At 42.8% G+C, this 18,887-nt stretch overlaps 1 long non-coding RNA gene across 1 annotated transcript; it reads left to right on the top strand.

The window, feature by feature from the left end:
- The first annotated feature begins 3,022 nt into the window (after positions 1 to 3,022).
- On the top strand, positions 3,023 to 17,178 carry LOC142761235 (uncharacterized). The gene is made up of 3 exons (XR_012883569.1): positions 3,023 to 3,318; positions 11,407 to 11,581; positions 16,909 to 17,178. It is a non-coding gene; the product is annotated as an uncharacterized LOC142761235 (long non-coding RNA).
- Positions 17,179 to 18,887: the final 1,709 nt, after the last annotated feature.

Genomic DNA, 18,887 nt, shown 5'->3' with positions numbered 1-18,887 from the left:
AAAAAGCGCGGGGTTCTGATGGTTGCAATGGCAACCAGGAAACCTAGCAACGGCTTCCTGGTTGCCAGGTCCTGCCAAAGGCAGGATGTAATAGGCTCAACTGTCAGTTGTAAAGTGACAGTTACAATACACTGCACTACACAAGTACATACAGAAGTAGTGCAGTGTATTGTACAGGGGATCAGAAGATAAGATCTTCCAGTCTCCTAGTAAGTGTAAAATAAAAAGTGAAAAAAAAAAGGTTTTAGATAAATAAATAAATAAATAAAAGTATTACGTAATAAAAACAATAATCGCCCTGTTTCCCTGATCAAGTCCTTTATAATTAGAAAAAAATGTAAAAAAACAAAAACTAGACATAATAGGTATCGCCGCGTTCGTATCGGCCTGACCTAAAAAAAATATCATATTATTTATCCCACACGGTGAACACTGTAAAAAAAATACAATAAAAAACAATGGCAGAATTTCCTTTTTTGGTCACGTTGTTTCCAAAAAAATGGAATAAAAAGTGATCAAAAAGTCGCGCGTACCCAAACATGGTACCAATAAAAACTACAGTGTGTCACGCAAAAAACAAGCCCTCACAAAGCTCCATCGCCAAAAAAATAAAAAAGTTATGGCTCTCAGGACATGGTGACACTAAAACATTTTATTTAGAAAAAAGTGTTTTTATTTTGTAACCGTAGTAAAACATATAAAAACTATATAAATTTGGTATTGCCATAATGGTATCGAACCGCAGAATAAAGCAAACATGTTGTTTATACTGCACAGAGAACGCCGTTAAAAAATTGTAAAAAAAACAGTGAGAGAATTTCTGTTTTTTGGTCTCCTCACCTCACAAAAAATTGAATAAAAACTGATCAAATTATCGCATGTACCCCAAAATGATACTAATAAAAACTACAGCTCGTCCCATGAAAATCAAGCACTCACACAGCTCGTCAATGGAAAAAAGTTATGACTCTTGGAAATAATGCAAAATGACGGCCCAGACTAATTTATATGTGCAGCAGTTCTTCACCTAAAACCCCACTGGTAGACCCTGTAAATGCAGCGGAAACTATGACATTTTGGGGTCTGTGCTACATATGGGGCTAGTGAAGAAGTCAAAGATTAGGCAATGCTGGAGTGCAGATGTTTTGTACAACCCCACGGACACCCTTTAGAAGTGCGATTCCTGCACCCAATAATCCGGCCTGTGCATAAGGCGGGATTCACACGACCGGGTCGTTCCCGAGCCCGAGTGTCGGCCGGTAAAATCGGCCATTTTGCCCGGCCGGTTTGCATAAAGTTATGCATCCGTGCCGGGCCGGGCAGATCCGGACAGTGACATCAGCGGCAGCTCCTGAAGGGGAATCCCCATGTGTTCGGGGATTCCGCTTCAGGAGTTTCCCCTGATGTCACTGCCCAGATATGGACAGAGACATCAAGCGCTCTGTCCAGGAGCGGAATCCCCGAAAACACGGGGATTCCGCTCCTTCAAGGAGCTAAAGTGCGGCTAGCACATAGCAGAGCGGGGAGATACCTCCCTGCTCTGCTATAGTGGCGTCGCTACAGTAGTAGCAGCCGCAGCAGCTGCTGCTACTACTACTAGCGGCGCCATCGAAGGTGTCGCCGAGCCAGGGTGCTTTTAACAAGCAGGGGAAGGGAGCCAGCGCAGCGCTCCCTCCACCTGCTGTACACCCCGGCCCTGCAACACAGTGTACAGCGATGCCATTCGTCAGAATGGCATCATCTCCTCCTCCTCACATGCACTCTGCGCTGTGAGGAGGAGGAGATAGAGCGCAAGCGCCGGGAAACCCGGCCATCACTCGGAACACATTCCGGTGATGGCCGTGTAATACCCGGCCCCATAGACTTCTATGGGAGCCGGGCGGCCGGGTGTCCGGGCAAAGATAGAGCATGTCCTATTTTTTGACGGCCGGATTTTCCGGCCGTCAAAAAATCGGTCGTGTGAATAGCCCCATTAGGGGTCTATTATTCCTAATGCAGCCGGGCGCCGGCCGATTTATGAACGGCCGGCACCCGGCCGGGAAACCCTGCCGTGTGAATGAGGCCTAAAGGATTGGTTCAAAGCGTACGTCACTATCCATGGATAATTAATTTTATTATTAATTCACCCCATTATTACATCATCCTATTATGACCTGTTGCACTCCGTCTAGCTTACCAATGGCGGATTATAATATGGGCGGTTCGGGCGGTCGCCCGGGGCCCGAGGCTGCCAAGGGGCCCATCGAGGCTGCCAGGGGGCCCATCGCGGCCCGAACCGCACACAAACTTCAAAAACTATGCAGCGCTGCCCGCTTCCAACTGAATCTGCGTCCGGACGCAGATTCAATTGGGTTGAATGCTGGAGCCTCGCCCCAGAATTCACTCTGCCGTGAGCGGCTCGGTGCAGGCAGGCGCAATGTAGTGACGTCATCGCGCCTGTCTGCACGGAGTCACTCAGAGCACAGTGCAGAGGAGGAGAAGCATCCCCCACCGTCGTGGGAACCGGGATAGGTAAGTAATTATGTTTTCTTTTTTTATTAGGTACATACATATGGGGCATTATGCTGTGTCAGCTATGGGGCATTATACTGTGTCAGCTATGGGGCATTATGCTGTGTCCGCTATGGGGCATTATGCTGTGTCAGCTATGGGGCATTATGCTGTGTCACCTCTATGGGGCATTATACTGTGTCACCTCTATGGGGCATTATACTGTGTCGCAGCTATGGGGGCATTATACTGTGTCGCAGCTATGAAGGGCATTATACTGTGGGGGCAGCTATGGGTGGCAATATACTATGGGGGCAGCTACGGGGGACATTATACTGAGCAATTACAAGAGCTGCAGGTCCAAGGGGGGAGACGCTGTGTAGCACAATATACAAGGGGGGATTGTTGTATAGCACTATATAGAAGGGAGCGCTGTGTATCACTATATCTAAAGGGGATTGCTGTGTAGCACTATATACAAGAGGGGGAGGGCTATGTGACGCTATTTACAGAGGGGGAGGACTGTGTAGCGCTATTTACAGGGGGCTGTGTGTGGTGCTATCTACAGTGTTTGACACAATTATATTCAGGGGCGCAGTCTATGGTGCTATAATATTTAGGGGCACAGTGTTTGGTGCTATTGTATTTAGGGGCACAGTGTGTGGCACCATGATAATATTATCTTTGTTTATAGGTGTGGAAATGTTGGAAAAGTGAGGAGCCAAAGACATCTGAGTGGCAAATTCTGCAGAAATGAGTCATGGCCGGGAAAAGTCGTCATGAAGTCTGGACTGGATGGAGAAGAGGAAAAAAACTACCTAGTCACCTGTGAGTCACTAGATTTATAGACAATCTGTCATCTCTACTGACATGTTTATTATAGGAAATCCTTGTATTTCACAAAGTCTTTGTGCAGTCCAGGACTGATAGACAAATAAGTGTTACTATTCCCCTTGTCAGGAGAATGTGTCCCTACACGGCACGATACTGTCAGCGATGGTTGGAGACTGTCAGTAAGTGGGGACACAGCCTTTTGACAAGGGGAGTAGTAACACCCATTTGTTAATGTCTGGACAAAAAGGAAGTGTTAACAATAGTTACAGGGCGGCGGTGGAGAAGGGGGGCCCAACTATGGGTAACAGCCCAGGGCCTATGGTCTACTTAATCCGCCACTGTAGCTTACATATACCCTGATGTACTCCGCCCAGCTTACATATACCCTGATGTACTCCGCACGGCTTACATATACCCTGATGTACTCCGCACGGCCTACATATACCCTGATACACTCCGCCCAGCTTACATATACCCTGATATACTCCGCCCAGCTTACATATACCCTGATGCACTCCGCCCAGCTTACATATACCCTGATGTACTCCGCCCAGCTTATATATACCCTGATGTACTCCGCCCAGCTTATATATACCCTGATGTACTCCGCCCAGCTAACATATACCCTGATGTACTCTGCCCAGCTTACATATACCCTGATGCACTCCGCCCAGCTTACATATGCCCCACATTATAAACTGAAACACCAGTAAAACACTAAACAAAACTACTACCAAGCAAAATCTGCGCTCCAAAAGCCAAATGGCGCTCCTTCTGGGCCTGGCAGTGTGCCCAAACAGCAGTTTATGACCACATATGGGGTATTACCGTACTCTGGAGAACCGTTTAACAATTTATGGGGCGTATGTCTCCAGTGGTACAAGCTGGGCCCAACACATTGGGCACTGAAATAGCATATCTGCGGAAAATGGCAATTTTCAATCTGCAACATCCACTGTGCACTAATTTCTGCAAAACCTTTGGGGGTCAAAATGCTCACTACACTTCTAGATGAATTCCTTGAGGGGTGTAGTTTCCTAAATGGGGTCACTTCTCTGGAGTTTTCACTGTACTGGTACCTCAGCGCAATGCAACATGGTGTCAAAAATTTTTTTGTCAAATCTCCACTCCAAAAACGAAATTGCGCTTTTTCCGTTTAGACCTTTGCCGTATGTCCAAATAGCCGTTTACAACCACATATGGGGTATTTCCCTACTCAGGAGAAATTGTGTAACACATTTTGGGGTGTCTTTTCTCCTGTATTCCTTGTGGAAATGAAAAATTATGAGCTAAATCTACAGGTTATTGGGGGAAAAAAATTATTTCATTTTCACAGCCCAATTCTAATAAAATATATAAAATACCTGAGGGCTCAAAACACCTGGGGAATTTCTACTGTACTGGTACTTCAGAGGCTCTGCAAATTCGACATGGCCCCCAGAAACCAATTCAGCAAAATCTGAGCTGCAAAATCCAAATGGTGCTCCATCCCTTCTGAGCCCTGCCGTGGGTTCAAACAGCAGTTTATTACCACATATGGGGTATTACCGTAATTAGGAGAAATTGCTTTACAAATGTTGAGGTGCTTTTTCTCCTTTATTCCTTATAAAAATTAGAAAATTCAGTTTTTTTTCCAAAAAAACCTGTGGGGTCAAAATGCTGACTATACCACTAGAAAAATTCCTTGAGGGGTATAGTTTCCAAAACGGGGTCACTTTTGGGGGGCTTCCACTGTTTAGGTCCCTCCAGGTCATTGCAAATGTGACACGGCACTGAAAACCATTCCAGTAAAATCAGAGCTCCAAAATCCAAATGGCGCTCCTTCCCTTCTGAGCCCTACTGTGGGTCCAAACAGCAGTTTATTACCACATATGGGGTATTTCCGTAATCGGGAGAAATTGCTTTACAATAGTTGGGGTGCTTTTTCTCCTTTATTTCTTGCAAAAGTTTTTCCAGAAAAAAAGTATTTTTTCATTTTCACAGACTAACTCCAATAAATATAGCAAAATACCTGTGGGGTCAAAATGCTAACTATAACCTTAGATAAATTCCCTGAGGGGTATATTTAAAAAAAATGGGGGTCACTTTTGAGGGTTTCCACTGTTTTGGCACCACAAGACCTCTTCAAACCTGACATGGTGCCTAAAATGTATTCTGAAAAAAGGAGGCCCCAAAATCCACAAGGTGCTCCTTTGCTTCTGAGGCCTGTGTTTCAGTCCATTAGCGCTCTAGGGCCACATGTGGGATATTTCTAAAAACTGCAGAACCTGGACAATAAAAATTGAGATGCGTTTCTCAGGTAAAACCTTCTGTGGTACAGAATTTTTTTTATTACATATGAATTAAAAAATAAAAAAAAATGAAATTTGAAAATTTCAGCTCTACTTTCCTTCAATTCCTGTAAAACGCCTAAAGGGTTGAAACACTTTCTGAATGCTGTTTTGGATACTTTGAGGGGTGCAGTTTTTAAAATGGGGTGTTTTATGGGGGTTTCTAATATATAGGGCCCTTAAAACCACTTCAGAACTGAACTTGTCCATGAAAAAAATAGCTTTTTGAAATTTTCTTAAAAATATGAGAAATTGCTGCTAAAGTGCTAAGCCTTGTAACGTCCTAGAAAAATATGTATGTAATAATGCGCCAAGGGGTTAAAGATCAATATTAAGGGTCCTATATATAACTTGTGTATACTTGTATTAGTTGACAAACCATTTATGGGTTGTCTGCCCTCATGGTTCTCCTAATGTAGTTTATATTTCCCATGATGCATCTGGCTTTGCAGAGGAAGAGGGGGTGGAGTCTCATAACACTACACTTGCTCTGCGTCCTATCTAAATGTAACAAGTGATAGATCAGTGACATAGAACTTCTGTCCCCACACTGCAGAGTCTCTATGTATATTCTTATGTGATGCAGTCTGTCTCCTCAGCATTCTGCTTGAGATTTATTTCTCAGTTTTTGCACAAGAGAAAGTGAAAAGCAGCATCTCATAGAAATACACTGTACCCTCTGCACACAGCACTTACAGACAGACAGTATAGACAGTTAGGCCCCATGCGCACGAACGTAAAATGCCCGTAATCACGGGCCGTAATTACGGGCCCATAGACTTCTATTGGCCACGGGTACCTCCCCATATGCTTACGGGAAGGTGCCCGGGCCGTTGAAAAATATAGAACATGTCCTATTTTAGGCCGTAATTACGGCACGGGCAGGCCCATAGAAGTCTATGGGGCTCCCGTAATTACGGGTGACTACGTGTGTGCACCCGTAATTGCGGGAGCGTTGCTAGGCGACGTCAGTGGATAGTCACTGTCCGGGGTGCTGAAAGAGTTAAACGATCGGCAGTAACTCTTTCAGCACCCTGGACAGTGGCTACCGATCACAATATAGATCAACCTGTAAAAAAAAAAAGACGTTCGTACTTACCCAGAACACCCTGCTTCTTCCTCCAGTTCGGCCTCCTGGGATGACGTTACAGCCCATGTGACCGCTGCAGCCAATCACAGGCCAATCACTGGCTGCAGCGGTTCACATGGACTGCCGCGTCATCCAGGGAGGTCAGACTGGATGTCAAGAGAGGGACGTGTCACCAAGACAACGGCCGGGTAAGTATGGATTTCTTTTACTTTTATTACGGAAAGGGCTGTCCCTTCTCTCTATGCTGCACTGATAGAGAGAAGGGTTGCCTATTAGAGCAGTGCAATTTTGCAGCGAAAACGTGCTCGTAAATACGGGTGGAATACTGGTGACACCGGACCCGTATTTACTAGTGCCACAGTGCCCCCTGGAGCCAGTGCCATTGGGACTCCCTCTAGGAGTGGAATCCCCAGCCAGAGCATAGGCAGTGGATTCCGCTCCTAGAGGGAACCCCTGATGTCACTGTCCATATATGGACAGTGACGTCAAGGGCTTCCCCGGGCACAGCGCTTAAAGTAACGCTGTGCCCGGGGAGTCCTCGGCGAGCAGAGGAGCTCCCTATGCTCCTCCGCTCTGAACTAATCCTGAAGCAGGGAGCTGACGGTTCCTGGTTTCAGCATTTGGTTCAACTGTATCTGTGTCCTGAGGACGCAGATACAGTTGACAGTGGGACACACCCCCGGCCACACAGGACACCGCTCACCTACCACCAATGGACTGCAGTCGTCATGAAGGAGCGCCGGCACATTCCTCCTTCAGCCTTCTCTCTCCTCTCCTTAGGGAGCTATAGTGCCCCGCGGGCCACAGATGACAGTCTCAAGGGTCGCATGCGGCTTACGTGTTTGAGACCCCTGCCCTATCCTCCGTATAGGCTATCAATATCTGATCGGTGGGGGTCCAACTCTCTGGGCCGCAGCATGTGCCTCTATGCACACGACTGCCATACTGTGAATCGCAGAAGGGAGAAGGCTGTAATACTGTAAACCTAAAAGTGTTTTGACGATTCACTGTGTGAGCAGTGACAGGAATTAAGGGGAAACAGTGCTATCCTGAGGAAAGGCCATCAATTTCTTCTTACTGGAAAAAACATTTAAAGAGTCAGAGCCTTTAGCACTAAATTAGAGAAGAAGTTTTTTTAATCTTCCTAATTACATGTTATTTACATAGTTAGTAAGGTTGAAAAAAGACACATGTCCATCAAGTTCAACCAAGGGATGGGAAAAGGGAAGGGAAAAATTTCTACACACTGACATAGGAGCTGATGTTTTTTTGTTCTAGGAAATTATCTAAGCCTTTTTTAAAGCCATCTACTGTCCCTGCTGTGACCAGCTCCTGCGGTAGACTATTCCATAGATTCACAGTTCTCACAGTAAAGAAGGCTTGTCGCCTCTGCAGATTAAACCTTTTTTTCTCCAAACGGAGGAAGTGCCCCCTTGTTTTTTGAGGGGGTTTTACATGGAACAGGATTTCACCATATTTTTTGGATGTGCCATTCATATATTTATATAAGTTAATCATGTCCCCCGTATATAGTAGTCTCTTTTCAAGGCTAAATAGGTTTAATTATTTTAATCTTTCCTCATAACTTAGATTCTCCATGCCCCTTATTAGCTTCGTTGCTCTTTTTTGTATTTTTTTCTAACTCCAGGGCATCCTTTCTATAAACTGGAGCCCAGAACTGAACTGCATATTCTAGATGAGGCTGCACTAATGCTTTGTAAAGTGGTACTATTATATCCCTGTCCCGCGAGTCCATGCCTCTTTTACTACATGACAATATCGTGCTGGCCTTTGAAGCAGCTGATTGACATTGCATGCTGTTGTTTAGTTTATGATCTACAGGTACACCCAGATCCTTCTCAACGAGTGACTCTCCCAGTATAGCTCCCCATAGGACATATGATGCATGCATATTGTGGGTACCCAGATGCATAACTTTACATTTATCTACATTAAACCTCATTACCAAGTGGATGCCCAAACACTTAGTGTGTCCAAATCAGCTTGCAATTTACGAACATCTTCTATAGACCGAAGAATACTACGTAGCTTGGTGTTATCTGCAAAAATATAAATAGTGCTATTAATCCCATCCTCTATATCATTAATAAAAAGTTGAATAATAGTGGTCCCATTACTGAACCCTATTGTACACCACTTATAACCGGGGACCATTCAGAGTAGGAATCATTGACCACAACTCTTTGGATACGGTCCTTGAGCCAATTCTCAATCCAATTACAAACTATGCTTTCTAAACCTATAGTCCTTAATTTACCCATTAGACGTCTTTGAGGGACAGTGTCAAATGCCTTTGCAAAGTCCAAAAACACTAAATCCACAGCGGCCCCTCTGTCTAGGCTTCTGCTCACCTCTTCATAAAAACAAATCAGGTTGGTCTGCCAACTTCTGTCCTTTGTAAAACCGTGCTGGCTGTCACTTATAATACAATTTTTGTCATGTAATCCTGTATATAGTCCCTCAATAGCCTCTCAAACATTTTTCCCATGATTGATGTTAAGCTAACTGGTCGATAATTACCTGTGGAAGACTTAGAGCCCTTTTTGAAAATAGGCACCACATTTGCCCTGTGCCAGTCCCTTGGCACTATACCAGTCGCTAGAGAATCCGTAAATATTATGAAAAGGGGGACAGAAATAACTGAAATAAGCTCTTTAAGAACTCTAGGGTGTAACCCATCTGGTCCCGGGGCCTTGTGTACATTTATTTTATTTAACTTAGCTTGGACCATATCTACATTCAGCCTATTCAGTATATTAATTGATGTATTAACAGCACTGGCTACATATAAAAAGAGAGGTTTTATATTTTGGTATCCTATTACTTCATGAAGTTTCCAAAGAAGTGATAGGTAATATTTAAAGGCTATGTACACCTTTTTGTTTTTAAAAAAGCAACCTTTATTAAATTAATGTAATTTGTGTGTTTAAGCAACTTTGAAAATCACTTATTTACAAAAAAATTTATTTAAGATACAGCTTCTATATATTCTGTATACATAGAAGCTGTATCATTTCTCTCCGCTTATTCCTTCACTTGAACTGACAGAATCAGCTGAGACAGATCAATTGTGTACAGGATACATAAAAGCTGTATCTTAAAAACGAAAACATTTTGTAAATAAAAGTTATTTTGAAAGTTGCTTCAAAACAAAAAATACATTAAATTGCTTACAAAGCTTTAAATAGCCTTTAAAGGTAAACATAGGTCGGTGGAAAAGTAGGAATGAACTGAAGAACACATTATATAGATATTACCTGTTCCTCCTGGTTTTTTTGTGCAAACTTGGAGTTTTTGTTAAGCCGTAATACGACACCTATAGGGGTGTATGTGGCCCTTCTATATCCACATGCCTCTGATTTCATAAGTAGCATTGCTTCTAACAGAGAATACCTCTGTAATACGGTGCCGTATGGATGCCCAATACCACAGCACGCAGAGCGCCTACAATACCTTAGTGCAGAGCCGCAGGAACTCATTGTGCCTCCATGCACACGACTGCCATGCTGCTTTGGTTTTTACGGAGTTAAGAAAATTTAGGATCCTGTGGTACTGAAAAAATTGAAGAAAAAAAAATAATTAGATGGCAAACTCTTGATTTTTATAAACAAAATGTAATCTGTTTAAAAAGATTTGTTGCAAAAATTTCTGACTGTCCCATTTATATAAATGGAGCTTGCAGAAATCCATGTACAGTCTGCAGAAACCGTTCAATTCAGATGAATGCCGTGTGTGAATTTATTTTTTCAATACTTTTTCTGGACTTTCCAACGAGGTTGGAAATGAACCATTAAGTAATTCCACAGTGCTAGTGAACTGGAGAGGATCAGAGAAATGATAGGGGATGTACCATTTTGATATCCAAAATAACGATTAAATTTGTCTTGGGGTGCATATCAAAACCTCAATCAATGCCCCAGTGGGGATATAAGGTGAGGGGAAAAGGGAAGTAATATTTGAATAGATTATCATTCATACATTTCATTTGTCTTTTTCAAGGCAAGAAAAATTTAAATATGACAACTTGGAAAATGTATTATTCTTTAGTAATTCCAACATCAAGTTGATACTATTGGAGACTGAAAGGCTATATACAAAGGTATTTTAATTTAAAATAATGATTGACCTAATCACTGTGATTGGTGGAACTTTATAAATAGTTTTTATTAAAAATTATTTGTCCTCTTTCGATACAGCTGCTCTGTAACCTTTACAGAGCAGCTCTATCGTTCACTAAGACCTGAATCCGTCAGTCCCACAGACCTGATGGGTTCAGGGTCAGCGGGTCCACGCAGGATCCACCTGTAATCTATCACATTTAAGTTCTGATCTTAGATGTGATGGATAACAGGTGGTTCCTGCGTGTCGGAAACACTCAGGACCTGCTTTCACTGAACTAGTCAGTCCCACGGAACAGGATTTAGCTAACAATACAGCTGTTTTGTATAGAGAATACAGAGCAGCTGTATCTCAAAAAGTAGAAAGAATTTTTAATAAAACCTAGTTATAAAGTTGCACCAATCGCACTGACTGACATTTTTATTGAGAAAAAAAAATGCCTTTCAAAAGGTGTACATAGCCTTTAAAGTATTAGACAACAGTGTTCTACATTACATTTTATACATGCCCTATCTCTCACAGAGTATATCACAAGCCAAGTGGCAGAGTGCTCACTGTCCGCACAACTAAACCTGGAGTTCAGTTCTACACTGCTAATTTCTTGGATGGATCTCTTAAGGGAAAAGGTGGTGCCGTGTATCCCAAGCATTCTGCATTTTGCCTTGAGACTCAAGCATGGCCAGATGCTGTAAACAAGGTTAGTTTATTTCACATTGAATAAGGACTAGTTGACGTATTGTGTATATGTCGGAAAAGCTCCCAGCGTACACGCTTTACATGTCCATAGGGCTCCATTAGCACTACGGAGGCCAAAAGACTGTCCTGCTAGTATACTTTTTTTAAAGTAAGGAATAGCAGACTACTTTATTCCATCCCACGGAATCCTGTGCGGTATACATTTTTTTTAACAACTAGGGAGCCTATTGTGACGTATGCGACTGTATGGCATAAGTCACAGGCATATCTTTATTGTATACGTAATGGGCTTTTCATGACATACATTAAACAAATACGAATAAAGTCTATGGGTGACGGATGCCTAATCGTGTCACTCGTCACCCATAGACTATATAATGGTATCTGGACGTCATGAACTCTCATATACCGTTATAGTCTATGGTGATAGTTGCCACTCTTCGGGCATATGTCACTGCCTACTTTTTTTTATAAATTCTTTTATTTATCAGTTTTTCAAACATAACACGATGAAGCATAAAGAATCTGCAAGCATATAGCACTTCGGCATGCAGGCCGGAAAATGAGGTCATCTTGTATGATGCATGTGCAATCAGAGAAATAACAACATCAATTGGGTCTAGGCCCTTGCATCCCGAACCTGCAGACATGCACGAGGCCCACAGTGAAACATAACTTAAGAGGGGGAAAGAACAAAGAGAAGAGAAAGAAGGAAAGACCGGGGAGGGGCGGTAAAGGACTAATTCTGGTGATATATGCCCTGCAAAGGGTACAAATCAGGAGGCTACGATGTTCCTGAACTCCAGTGATGACTGGAACCTGACCCAGTGATACCAGGTCTTCATGAACTTGGCGTGAGTACCTCTCATGGATGCCGTGAGATCCTCCATCCTCATGATCTCCTGTATCTTATTAAACCACATGCTGAGCGACGGCGCAACAGATTGTCTCCACAGCGCTGGTATGCAGGCCCTGGCAGCGTTCACCAGATGGCGGACCACAGAGCGACGATATGAGGATAGTGGAACCTCGCACAGATGGAGCAAGAAGAAGGCCGGTGTGCATGGGAGCGGGAAGTTCGTGAATTTAGAAGTAATGCGCCACACTTCTGACCAAAAACCAGTCAGCCTCGGACATTCCCAAAAAACATGGAGGATCGTTCCCACCTGGTCACCACATCTCCAGCACAGCGGGGAGACCGCCGGAATCATGGCATGTAATCTGGAAGGCACCCTATACCAGCGCGTTAAAATTTTAAATCCCGCTTCTTGATACCTGCTGGCCATGGACGATTTGTGTGTCATCGTGTAAGCCCTATCTTGTTGTTCAGTCGAGAGAGAAATACCCAAATCCCTTTCCCAATGTAGCAGATATGTGGGTGTAGATAGGGTAGATGGGGAGATCAGTAGGGAGTATAGTCTGGATAGAGTGTGCTGCATCGAGCCCGAGCCTGCGCAAAGGAGTTCAAACAGAGTTTTGTCCCGTGCATATTCCGCAGAGTTAGGTAAGGACCTCAGGAAGTGACTCAGCTGAGTAATCTGCCAGGGAGTGAGGGGGAGAGGATCTGTCAAGGACAACAGTTGCGTGCCGGTCATCCATGACTCCCCGTGCAGGTAATGGGAGGCGGGGCGTCACTGCCTACTTTTAACGTATGCGTTGGGAGCTTTTACCGGTGTATACGTCAAATCTATGTAAGTAAACCCGATCTGAATGGGACCTAATATGCACTTAAGAATATAGAATTAAAACACCTTAACATTATTGTCATAATTACCAGATAGTTAGAAATCCCCAATAGGTTGGATTACCTCCATGTGGCAATCTATTAGGAAATGGCTAGCTATGGTTTTCCCACCATAAACATTTTTCACCCATCCGCAGGATAGGTGATAAATGTTTGATCACTGGGAACCCCACCGATCATTAAGCCATGAACGCGGTGAGAACCGTGTCTGGAGCAGCAGTTGAGAATTCGCACTGCCGCTTTGTACAAACTCTTTGAGAATTATGGAAACAGCTGCGCGTCAATGCAATCTGTGTAAGTGAGGAGGAAAGGGGGACTTGGGATCCCCGCTCTGTAGATAGGTAATGGTGGGAAAACTCCTTTAATTTGGAAGAACTTAATCACAGTCTGAATGTCCACATCCTGATAAGCCCTTAAAGGGGCTATATTAATTTTAAAAAATACAGCGCTTGTAACCGAGCACTAAATGTACTTTTGTAATGTAGTGTATATTTGATAGTGTATGTGTTTATCTATCAGTGTGTCTACAAAGTCTAAAGGAAAAATAGAGCACTTGGCCATAGAAAACAACCAGGAAAGCTGGCATCCGTTTTGATGCTATGGGCAAATGATCCACTTTCTTCATTTGCTCTAGTTTTTATAAACCCCCCCCCCCCCCCATTGCTATATACACACACACCAGAATATATATGAAGACTGGCATTTCAAACCACAGTATTAACCCCTTAATGACCAGGCCTGAAAACGCCTTAATGACTAGCTACATTTTTTCATTTTTGTCTCTCTGCCTCTCAGCAGCCATAACTTTATAACTTTATTTTTTCATTGACGTGGCTATGTGAGGCCTTGTTTTATGCAAGAGAAATGATTTTTTTTTTACTGTGCAGTTTAGGGAAAATATAATTTATAGAATTTATTTTTGCAGCGTGAATATAGGAAGAAGCGATTTTATTAAGAGGTGTACTTAATAAATTTGGCACATCTTTAGCTGTCTGTGTGACAGAAGTCCAAATCTACGCTGGGTTTTAGCAGGAGTAGATCTATGCTATAACTCACGCCAGTTGCTGGCATAAGTTTTGGTAAATCTGATGGCCTATCGGAGGTCTTTCCCCCTCTGGTTAAACCCTGCCATTTTCTCGCCACTTTTGAAAAGTGGTTAGAAGTAGAAAGTCACAAATTTTAACGCAAATATGACATACATTAAAAAGTGCTACTTTTTAATGCCAGAAAACTGGCGTAAATAGTTGAATATATTCTCCCCACTGTATGTATGTATGTGTGTGTATGTGAGATATATATATATATATATATATATATATATATATTATTATATACGTATAGTGATGGGCCTTTTGTTTCTGGGACAAGTTTTTATTGTTTAATAGGTTGTCTCGTGTAATCATTGTATACTGAAAAGTTCTGGAATTTTCTAATATACTTCATGTCCTTTTGAGTTTTAATTCCTCAACAACAACAATGTTTACATATTTAAAAAAAAAAGACGCAAGCTTATACTTATACCCGTTCTCTATACTTCTCCGTCCAGGCCGGCCTCCTGGGATGACGTTTTATCCCATGTGACTGCTGCAGCGGTCACATGGGATGATTGTCATACCAGGAGGCCGGGCTGCAGGACATCAGAAGGACACGTTGACATGACTAGTATAAACTTTCCTTTTGGTAACCTGCTGTTTTCCACACCAGACATTCTACCTGAAAAACTGCACTACAATTTGGTGCGTTGTTTCGGCCGGAATTCCCTGCGACATCCACGGTGGATACGCTGTGTACGTTTAGCCAGAGTATCCATCCTGTGTGAGCCCTTAGAAAAACTCATAACTTTTCATTACACAATGACCAATCGTTATCTATGTAATGTCAACCTTAGAAGACTTTGTTTTAGTGAATTTTTTTTAAACTTTATTATACTGTTAAATGCAACTTTGTAATTGATTTTTATTAAAAAAATTATTACTTTTTGAGATACATTTTCTATGTGTCTTGGATACATACAAGCTGTATCTTGTGCTGAAACCTGAATCCGTCACATGATCGATAACAGCTGGATCTTGCGTGTCAGAGACACGCAAGACCCGCTGTCATCGAAGCCGTCAGTCCCGTTGACCTAACAGATTTGGGTTTCAGTGCAAGATACAGCTTCTATGTATCCAGGATACATAGGTGCTATAGCTCAAAAAATGAAAAAAAAAACAAATGAAGAACAATTTAAAGTTTTAATGAAACACTGTAATACATTGTTTTAGTAAAAAAAAAAGTTTACATAGCCTTTAAAGAGGCTCTGTCACCAGATTTTGCAACCCCTATCTGCTATTGCAGCAGATAGGCGCTGCAATGTAGATTACAGTAACGTTTTTATTTTTTAAAAACGAGCATTTTTGGCCAAGTTATGACCATTTTTGTATTTATGCAAATGAGGCTTGCAAAAGTACAACTGGGCGTGTTGAAAAGTAAAAGTACAACTGGGCGTGTATTATGTGCGTACATCGGGGCGTTTTTACTTCTTTTACTAGCTGGGCGTTCTGACGAGAAGTATCATCCACTTCTCTTCAGAACGCCCAGCTTCTGGCAGATCACGCTGTGACGTCACTTCCCCAGGTCCTGCATCGTGTCAGACGATCGAGGACACATCGGCACCAGAGGCTACAGTTGATTCTGCAGCAGCATCGGCGTTTGCAGGTAAGTAGCTACATCGACTTACCTGCAAACGCCGATGCTGCTGCAGAATCATCTGTAGCCTCTGGTGCCGATGTGTCCTCGCTCGTCTGACACGATGCAGGACCTGGGGAAGTGACGTCACAGCGTGATTTGCCAGAAGCTGGGCGTTCTGAAGAGAAGTGGACATAATACACGCCCAGTTGTACTTTTACTTTTCAACACGCCCAGTTGTACTTTTGCAAGCCTCATTTGCATAAATACAAAAATGGTCATAACTTGGCCAAAAATGCTTGTTTTTTAAAAAGAAAAACATTACTGTAATCTACATTGCAGCGCCGATCTGCTGCAATAGCAGATAGGGGTTGCAAAATCTGGTGACAGAGCCTCTTTAAGGTTGTTCAACCCCTTTTATTTAGATCTACTGACATCTGGATTGTTCTTATGATTGATGTTCCTAGGTGGTGATTCACAGATTAAATAATAGTAAGGCCCTGTTCACACAGAGTTTTTTTGCAGGCAGAAAAATCAGAAAAATCTGCCTTCAATTCCTCTAGGAATTTTGAGGCAGATTTTGACCTGCCTACACCCTTTTTGTTGTGTTTTTCGGCCGCGGCCATTTAGCACCGCTGGCAAAAATGCTTTAGCTTCCTCCCATTTATGTCAATGGGAGCTCAGAGACCGAAACGCCCAAAGAAAGGGCATGTGGCTTCTTTTTCCCGCGAGCATTTTTTCAGCTCCCTGGAAAAGGATGCCCCCGCCTCCCATTGAAAACAATGGGAGGCGATTTCGGCTGTGTCTTGCGGCGGTTTCTGTGGCAAAAAAACTCTGTGAGCAGAGCCTAACCGTATGTGTTGCGGTCTTTGTCACAAACAGTACACTGTAAATTCTTCATGTGTTTTTATTTACAGCCACAATTCCCAAACACCCTTCTACATCCAGGAGAAGAATATGACCAGACCACTTGGTTCAATTTCTCTGTGCAATAAACATGAACATCTTAATACTGAAATTAATTCAAAAATGGACATTACTTAATACTAAATTGGTTGTTTTCAAGACAGTTTCTTTTCTTGACAGCCCGATGATCAATTGCATTAACATAATCATAAAGACACAATCATTTAGTATATTTCTATGTACACTACTGATGGAACAATAAAAAGCCATCATTGAATGAACTTTTTTTTTTCCTTTAACTAAATACATTTATTTATTAATTATTTACATTTATTGTCTTGTGTAAACTATACCAAACATATACTATGTCCAACATCCCTATAAGGCTGGATTTACGCATTCTGTTTTGGTGCAGTTTTTTAAGCCAAAGCCAGGAGTGCATACAAAAGAGAGGAGAACTGTAAGGGTTTGTCCACACACAATGGAATTGCTGCAGAAATTTATTCCGGCCGAACCCAGCCATTTTGGCGGGATCGGCTTACCATTTAATTTGTATGGTAGCGTCCCCGACTTTCCCTTGACGACGCAGATACAGTTGACAGCGGGACATACCACTGGCCGCCCAGGACAGCTGAATCGGGGATGGTTGGGAGGTATGCTTACATTCTTCTCACGGTTACCTCTGTGTTTTTTTTATTTTATTTAACGTTATTAACAACATCACATAGAGACAGGCAGTTATTTTATAAATTTTCCAGAGACCGTAAATGCAGGCACAGTAAAGTAGTAGTTTATCATTATTCCACTATTCGTCCTATTAATTTAGCCTATGGATGCGTCCTCTATTTTGCCACAACAGTGTGTGTGTGTGTGTGTGTGTGTGTGTGTGTGTGTGTGTGTGTGTGTGTGTGTGTGTGTGTGTGTGTGTGTGTGGTCACATGACTGACGCATGTTTGGTCCTATTCAGTTAGCCTGTGGATACATTACACAGGACTGATCTGTGGTTTATACCATTCTACTGTGACGGGGACCTCATGCATTATAAGAAAGGTATGTATGCTGAGTTTCTAATACATGCATATTACAAAACTGTATGATTTCCTATTGTACAAGTAAGTGAAAAATAAATAAAAACTAGACAACCCCTTTAACCCGTTGCGTACCTGCTCCGCAATAGTACGGCACACGCCGCTTATTGAAGTGGACCTGCGCCGTACTATTGCGGAGAAGGAATAAACTGTCACTATGTGAAATCGCATAGTGATAACACAGCGACGGCAGCTGTCATTGACAGCTAACCGTCTCTATTACCGGCCTGGGGACCAATTAGCAGATTGCTGTGATTGGTCAGCCTTCAGAGACTGACCAATCACAGCCGTCTGTGACGTCGTCTACAGGAGAGAGCTCCTCTCACTTTCTCTGATCTCCTCATTTCTGTGAGATCCGTGAGGAGATCAGAGAAAGCTATGTAAAAAAAACCACAATTTTTATTAACCCCTTCTCGAAAATGGACGTATAGTAACGCCCTGAGGATGAAGCGGGCACAGGAGCTGTGTGCGATCCATCTTCATCGGGTGTCGGCTGTAATATACAGCCGACATCCCACTGCAACAACAGCGTTCACTGTTCTCTCCGATCGCTGTCAATAGTGACAGCGGCATTTAAGTGATTAATACAGAGGGAGGGGGCTCCCTCTGCACCCCATTGCCCCCCCAGAAAAAAAGCGCGGGGTTCTGATGGTTGCAATGGCAACCAGGAAACCTAGCAACGGCTTCCTGGTTGCCAGGTCCTGCCAAAGGCAGGATGTAATAGGCTCAACTGTCAGTTGTAAAGTGACAGTTACAATACACTGCACTACACAAGTACATACAGAAGTAGTGCAGTGTATTGTACAGGGGATCAGAAGATAAGATCTTCCAGTCTCCTAGTAAGTGTAAAATAAAAAGTGAAAAAAAAAAGGTTTTAGATAAATAAATAAATAAATAAAAGT

Source organism: Rhinoderma darwinii, chromosome 4 (genome assembly GCF_050947455.1).
Source record: "Rhinoderma darwinii isolate aRhiDar2 chromosome 4, aRhiDar2.hap1, whole genome shotgun sequence".
Lineage (NCBI taxonomy): Eukaryota > Metazoa > Chordata > Amphibia > Anura > Rhinodermatidae > Rhinoderma > Rhinoderma darwinii.
Note: the sequence above shows the minus strand (reverse complement) of the source record. Positions and strands in the feature narration are given on the sequence as shown.